This window comes from Kryptolebias marmoratus, linkage group LG10, assembly GCF_001649575.2.
Source record: "Kryptolebias marmoratus isolate JLee-2015 linkage group LG10, ASM164957v2, whole genome shotgun sequence".
NCBI lineage: Eukaryota > Metazoa > Chordata > Actinopteri > Cyprinodontiformes > Rivulidae > Kryptolebias > Kryptolebias marmoratus.
The window spans coordinates 7,350,886-7,357,517 of record NC_051439.1 but is presented as its reverse complement, the minus strand read 5'-3'; the positions used below and the strand labels follow the sequence as shown (position 1 = coordinate 7,357,517).

At 42.5% G+C, this 6,632-nt stretch overlaps 1 protein-coding gene across 3 annotated transcripts in view; it reads left to right on the top strand.

The window, feature by feature from the left end:
* Nucleotides 1-6,632, top strand: part of actn1 (actinin, alpha 1) — a 64,318-nt gene that overhangs the window by 1,425 nt on the left and 56,261 nt on the right. The gene's annotated exons all lie outside the window — the stretch shown is intronic.

Genomic DNA, 6,632 nt, shown 5'->3' with positions numbered 1-6,632 from the left:
GGGGGGGGGGGGGGGGAGACTGTGGAATCCGAGGAAGAGCTGCGGTTTGGGTTGGGCTTGTATGGGAGCGAGCGTGCCCAAAAATGGTAATAATCAGCCCCTCTCGCTGCTGTTGGGAGAACTTTTCCACAAGTATCTTTTTTTTCCCTCTCCCTCTCTCTCTTCCATACACTGTGCTCCCAGTTTCCCGGTTTGTGTCAGCAGCAGGCTGCTCCCGGTCTGAAGTGAACACAGGGGATGATGGGGAAGGTGTGCTGCCAGGTGTGGACAGCATCAGATATCCCTGCTGGCTTTTCTCTGTCCTCCAGAGACAAAAGTCCAGATGGTGGACAACTGGTAAACCTAAAGCGGGCTTCAAATAAACCTCACCAATTCACCTGAAGAATCCTTTTTCTAGAATATATATCGTTTTCTTCACTCCCCATCTTGTCTTTTAGGCCTCTAAATCTAAATGACCCACTTTTCTGCGCGGGGTCACCTGGAGCCGGTGCCTGTCTCTGGAGGTTATTGTGTGAGAGGCCCAGGGACACCCAGGATAGGTCTCCGGTCCATCACGGGGGACACATGGAGACAAACGGGACAGGCAGCCATTCACGCTGTCCCCAAATGAAACGTTTCGTACCACACACGCTTGTGAAGCTACGCCGCCTAAAACAAATGACCTTAAATGGGCGATAAGCTGCGCCGCCTACAGTAAATTAATAATATATGTAAATAAGTTCAAGTGTGTATATATACATTTCATTCTGCTGACACTTAACTGGTCTTGGATCAGGTATTACTACTTTTGGGGACTTTAGATTATTGTCATATAAAGGCTGCATTGTGAAAGATAAGGAATCTCCTTCTGATAAAGGTTATTATTATTTTTCTGATGACAATACAGAGAGGAGCTGAAAACATTCATATTTGTACCTGAAACTAACGTTTCCTAAAGAAAACGCGTATCGCCTGCCACCCCACACTGCAGAGTTTAAAACAAAATCCCGTGTGATCCGTTAGCGCTCCGAACATGTGTTGGGGATCAGGCTCGGCTACGGCCACGCCAAATTTGAGCTCCGTGTCTGTAAAATTGACCGAGTTATTGCAGTTTGTGTGTTTGCTAAGACCGGTTGGCTGTGGCGGCCATCTTGAATAGGGTCATCTCCAAAAAGCAACTGGTCGTAGATGTACATTCAGTGGTTACTTCCTGGGAATGTCTTTAAAATGCGTCCAGTAGTTCATGAGATATTTTGCTAACAGACGAAAACGCTTATAAGACTGTCTAGCCGGGGTGGTGGTGGTGCTCTGCAGAAGCTTCTCCGCCTCCTTGTTGGACTCCTTCTCAGAAAGCAGGAGTGTTTCAGTCATACTGCTCCCTCTGCGCTGAGTAGGTATAGGGTGGTCATGTTAGGATCTGACCACACACACACACACAGATGCACAAACAGGCTTCCTGATAACCTGAAAGCATTTCATGTCTTTGACTTTCCCCAAACATCCACTCACTGTCTGCATCACACAGCTTGATTTCAGCCATTTTTAAATGAGAACAGACACGAGAAACACATTTGCACTTTTATCATCCACTGCCGACTGTCTGTTAGCAAAATATCTCACGAACCACTCAGTGGATTTTAATGAAACTTTCAGAAAATCATCATCAAATGTACATCTACAGTTGGTTAACTTTTAGAGTCTCATCAATTCAAGCTGAGCTCCACATACATGACATTAACCAACACAAAAATGGCCGCAGCTCAGTTAATTTTACGCACATGGAGCTAATATTTGGTGTGGTAGTAGCTGAGAGTCATTCACAACACACACTCTGACCATGACATTTTGTGATACAGCATGAAATCGTGAATAACGTTATGTTAAAGGTTTGACCAAAATGGCTTTTAAAATTTTAAAATTTATTTAAAAATTTAAAAATTTATTTTAAAACGATACAGAGGCAGCAAACATTTTCCAACCAGCCTTGACGTTTGCTAAAATAAGGAAGTGGATGTTGTGAAAGGTTGACAGGGGTTTCATCAGCCCCCCCCTCTACAAGTCCTTGCACAGAATCCCAACATGTCAGAGAGTGCCTAAATATTTCAGAGTCCTGTACAAGTCCCGACCTGACTTCCAGGTGTACGGGCGCTGGCGTCCTCTTATCTTGGATTCTTAATGTCTCTGCAGCCCTCACACGTTTCACTCTGCGGCGCATCTCGTTGTTTACATTGCTCTGGAAACACTCGTCGTCGTCGTCATATCTCCGCAGCGTCTGCTCGGCGTGCCCCCCTCTCGTTGTTGCAGCTTTAAGGTGGAGTCCAGGTGCTGCCTGCTGTCATTAATTCCTTATAAGGACATAAGTTGCAGCACCTTCGATCATCCCCGACTGTAAACCTCCCCGCCTTCCACTTCCCATCTCCCACACCCCAACTCTCAGTTTCCAAACCCTTCCAACCCACACCCGCACACACACACATTCCCCTGCTCAGGGCTGCACTCAAAGATAAGAGCCACTGATTTCACAAGTTTAGCCTGAAAAGTCCTAACAGACACAGAACATGCCATTCTCTGGTCAGGCTGAGACCAAAGCTAGGAAATATCTGGTGTCCTCTCTTGATATCGCTGACTGATAAATATCTATCGATACCTTTCTACCAGGTGTCACGTCAGAATCGGTTATTCCACATTACAGGAACTTTTCAGGAGCTTTTGAGGGTTTTTTTTTCTAGCAGATGTGTTGTAAGTGAGCGGTCTGATCTGCCCAGGAAGTATCCTGAGCCACATCTGCAGGCAGTATCTGACATGTCGACGCGTTCTGCTTTCGTCAGAGATGATGGAAAGTCCAAGGAAACTGAGATTAAATGGTATAATCAGCTGTTGGCTGCTCGCAGTGCTTAGAAACCAAAACTGAGCCTGTTTTTGTTTTTCGTACTCCGTCCAACGTGCTCAGGAAACTGACTCAACGCGTGTAAGAGAAGCAGGTTTGGTTCCTCAGCGGCGTCTGTTCGCTAGATTGCATAAGAGGATGTGTAGTGTCAGCTCTGGCCACCTCACCAATTTCTTCCCGTCATCAGATTCCTCCGCCCCGACACCCACCGCTCCACCTTTCAAGAATCTCCTTTTATCAGAAAAAGCCCGGCGTTCTGTGAAGTCATGCATATCGCCCGCTGCCTTTCATTCTGCTGATTCTCATGTTGAGAGAGGGTGGCCTTGTAGCCGTTTTGGTTAAACCTTGACGCGCAAATTCACGTGATATTGAAAGATGTCACTCTTGAGCACGTCTTGGATCACTCCCAGATGCTACCGTATCAAATTTGAGCTCCGTATCTGTAAAACTGAGGTCAGTTAGTTGGAGCGTCCATCTTGAATCAGGTTGACTCTAAAAGTTAAGCAGTTGTACATGTTCATCCAGTAGTTCATCAGATATCTCGGCATCAGATGTTAATTTCACAGAGGTTGTGTAGTGTTTTTGAGAGGGGCAGTAAATGCCAGTGTTTTAACGGAAAGGGTGCTGATGGTCCTTCTGTCTGTCGCGTGGCGGTCAACGCATAAATCCCAACAGGAAGTCCTCAGAGAACCCCTCAAACCGACCCGCTCCCGACCCAAGTCAGCCGGACTCCGACTTAATCTGGTAAAATATAAACAAATATTAACTGGTTGTCGTGCTCAGACAGAGTAAAGTTGGTCCTGGATTGGGGGTACAGATCTTTCTTGAGCTTCACTTTAGTTTTTGCTCTCAACGGTTTAGAGTAGAATCCAAAACCTTGAAGTAATCCGCACATCTTCATTGAGCAAACAGTTTACAAAAGTCTGGTAGTTCAAGTTCCTTTTTACTGTTTATCTCACTTGAAAACCAAACCTGAGTTTCCTTTAAAGGAGAAAAAAAAGGTAGACGTCTTCAGAAACATGATTTTATTAATCATTACTTTCATACCAATCAGGAAGGCAAATACTCAAAATACATTTCCAATAAAGTTAGGTTTGTATAAAATGTAAAAAACAGAATTCAATGATTTGCAACTCTCATAAACCCATGTTTTTTTCACAATGAAACACAATTTAAGAATTTGCTGTGTTTACTAACAAATGTTATCTTTTTTTTATTTAACAAAACAAAACAAAAACGGGTGGTTTTGAATTTGATGGCATCAACACGTCAGAAGAAGTTGGGGCAGAAGCAAAGATCTGGAATAACTTTAAACAGATGTGTTGCTTCCATCAAATTCAAAATGACCATTTTTTAATTCTTAGCTTAAACATTTGTGTTTAGTGTGTTTCATTGTGAATAAAATATGAGTTTGAGATTTTCATTCTGTTTTTATTTACAATATGCACAACACCCCAATTTATTATAATTAAAGGCCCAGCATTCCCTGAAGGAATGCATATCACCTTTTATGGTAGTTTTAAACTAAGTTCAAGTTCTAATGAGAAGAAACAGTTGCTTTTTTAAAGCTTTGATCATAACGTTATGTGTAATAGATATACAAGCAGGGCTGTTTAAACTTGTAGTTTTGATTTTTGCCCCTAACAATTACAAAAACGGTGCAATTAACAAAAAAAGTAAAATTAAAATATTCAGTTTTGCAAGCGTGCGCTCTTCTTGCGTTGCCTCCTAATGAAGCTGCGGCGCCACGTTCTTTTAGGTCCGTCAGGAAGTGAGTGCGACCACACGAGGAAGTATGAGCCAACCTGAAACGTCAGAAGAAGAGAGCTGCCGCTGGTCGTCGGCATAAAAAAACATGGCGGGAGTGTGCTGGACTGCATGTGCGGCATCACATATTCTGCAATTTAAAAACAAAGGTGTCGAGCAACATCCATTTAGGTGAAATGTTTTAAAAACACGATTATAGCCTCAATTAGTGGGAAAGCATCAAACTGAGCTTTCAACAAAACAACAGGTAGTCTGCAGCATCATCATCCTCATTCAGTGAGTCAGCTGAGACCGTTTTAATAGGATAGTTTATACTATACTTACTGTAATTATGAAATATAAAGGGACTTTTAAGTGAAGCACTTTAGTTTCACAAAAGGAAGGACTGTTTCCTGACTTAATAATAGAAAATAAAAAATGCAGTTCGAGAGGGAAAAACAGTTATGATACGGTGATGGTGCTATTGCTGATTTTAATTTTTGGGGCCTGCCCAAGGATTTAGTTTGAAGTGGGATCATGGATGCATCGAGATGCACCGATTAATTGTTTGCTAATCATATCCCAGCCCTCTGAGTCAGAATTGCACAATGAGGTGCTTAAAGGGGAAATGAAATGTGTTTGGAAGCTAACAGAAATCAAAAGAAAGTCAACAAAGGTTCTTGTTTTCAAAGTCTCGCTTTTTTTTTTTTTTTTTTTTAATTTACGCTAAAATTATCAATAAAAGATCAAAACAATGACTGACCAGGTGTCTCTTCGGCATTTTCACTGATCATTCAGAAGTGTGATGTATCGAGTGCCAAACTCAGGAACACCAACAGGGCAGGAAACGGCACACACTGATAGTGTGGTGGTGAAATTGTTCAGTGCATTCCAATTATTTGTGTAAACTGACCCAAAACTCCGACAGCTGAGTCATTCTTCAGCTTCCTGAAGGGACAAGAAATTCCCCCTTTTTTAAAGACGCCCACCTTTGTGAAGCTACACCAGTTTACCTGCAGGTTTTACTGGCTGAAAAGGAAACCAAAACATTTCCAGATGTTTCGCTCTGACTTGGTGGATCCTTTGTGAGCAGGAAAATGTCTGAATTATGGGTCATAGTGTCAGAATCTTGTAAATCTTTTAAATACGTGATATTGCACCGATCGGGTTTTTGTTTTTCAGCCGGAACAACAGATTGTATTTTTGTTGGTTGGCTCGTTGTTGCTCCGTACCTCCTCTGTGTTTCATGACACAATTAGTCGCCAGTTATTGGGAAAGCAGTCTGAAGAGAGAAGGGTTAATCGAGGACAACTTCTGATTCTTTCTTTCTGTGTTTTTACTCTGTGGTTCATAGTTTCATCCCAGAACAGGTTTGTCTTTATGCGCTCCTTCAGTTTTTCGGAAACCGCAGCTTGAAACGTCGAATGTGAGCAATTACCGGGCCCTTATCTGAACACAACCAAATGCCAGGACTCTGTTTTCTCAGGCTCCAAATTTAGACGCATGCACAGAACTGAGCTCCGAGCTTTTAGTTCCCGGTCATTAAAACCGTCTCGAGGCTCATTGTGCAATAAGTCTTAACAACTTCATTCTGAGTGATGTCTTTGATTTTTGGATTTTTTTTAAAATGTCTATTTCATCCTTGAAGCTTTTGTAGCTTTTAAAAAAGTTCCAAAACTGGGAGTCTTTTAGCTTTTATTTTTCCTTGGGACTACAAGCTTTACTTGGGATTTGGGGTCAAGGTGCATTTCCTGTAGAGCAAACAGTACAAAAGTGGGGGAAAAAAAACAACCAAAAAAACGAACTATGTGTGGAACCACTATGTAGTTCTGGTCACATGTTTTCAATAGTGTACAAGCTCAGTGGGTTTATAGTGATCTGTCTGCATGTTTCCAAGGAATTTTCCTGCACCACATGGGAAGGATGTAGTCCAGCCTTTTTCACCGCTAATGCTATTAATCAAACCGCGTACATTTTTAAGTGCCTGTGCTCGCCGTGGAGCCTCCGTTTGAAGTCGACG